General features: G+C 63.1%; 1 protein-coding gene across 1 annotated transcript in view; it reads left to right on the top strand.

The window, feature by feature from the left end:
* Positions 1–1,045, top strand: part of LONP2 (lon peptidase 2, peroxisomal) — a 195,725-nt gene that overhangs the window by 107,900 nt on the left and 86,780 nt on the right. The window lies entirely within an intron of this gene.

The raw sequence follows: 1,045 nt of genomic DNA, 5'->3' as shown, positions 1-1,045 counted from the left end.
TAGGCTGGGGTGGCTCAGTGGATAGAGCGTCGGCCTGCAGACGGAAGGGTCCCAGGTTTGATTCCCGGTCAGGGCACAGGCCCGGCTGTGGGCTCCATCCCCAGTGTGGGGCGTGCAGGAGGCAGCCGATCCATGATTCTCTCTCATCATTGATGCTTCTCTCTCTCCCCCTCTCCCTTCCTCTCTGAAATCAATAAAATAGATTATAAAATAAATAAAAATTAAAAAGAACAGGTGGGGGCGGCCTCGTGGGCCCGAGACCGGGTTTGGTCCTGGGCCGGCCACCAGCTCGCCGAGACACGGAGAGCTTTGGGCTGAGTCCAGGCCCCGCTGGCTCCCGTCACTGGTGACCCCCGCAGCCCCGCCCGCCAAGAGGGACATGCTGAGTGACCAGAGAATTCGTTCTTGGCAGCGGCGCGGGGGCAGGTCTTGCTCTAGGAACCGCCTTCCTCTTTGTGGGACGGGCGCAGAGCAGTGTCCCCCTCCGGGCGGGCACTCCCCGGCCATTTATTGTTCTTGCCGCAGCACCGCTGTGTGTGTCTCCCCGGCAGCACGGGAGCCGTCACCAGCCCAGGAGGAGGGGTTTCCTGAGTGTCCCTGGTTACGGTCAGGCTCCGTAGAAAGAGGGCGTCGTGGGTAAACCAGAGGCCACGGGTGTGACAAAAGCCACGCGTGCACGTGTGAGTGTGCAGGGGTGTGCCCGTGTGTATGTGTGTCCCTGCACATGTGTGTGCACGTGTGTGCGTGCTTCCGTGTTTGCCTACGGCTTGCTTGTGAGAGGAAGCACGCTCCTAAGAGCCCACGCAGCCGCGGCGAGGTGACGGTGACATTGTCTGGGAGCAGTGATGGCGTTTCAGACCCAGGGAACTCGCTGGACGGCTGACGCGAGTCCCCCCTAAGCAGGCGGGGATGTGCCCGTGTTCTAAGGGGGTTGTGTGGTGGCAGCTGCGAGGCTCTGGCCTCGGGCTTTCCGGTTCTGGGGCGGACGGACTTCGGCGTGGGTGCGGGATGTGGGGGCTGAGGGCCCGGGCTGAGCCCCGCCACG

The sequence above is a fragment of the Myotis brandtii genome, unplaced genomic scaffold, assembly GCF_000412655.1.
Source record: "Myotis brandtii unplaced genomic scaffold, ASM41265v1 scaffold633, whole genome shotgun sequence".
NCBI lineage: Eukaryota > Metazoa > Chordata > Mammalia > Chiroptera > Vespertilionidae > Myotis > Myotis brandtii.
The sequence above is the reverse complement of the archived record's forward strand: the minus strand, read 5'-3'. Positions and strand labels throughout refer to the sequence as shown.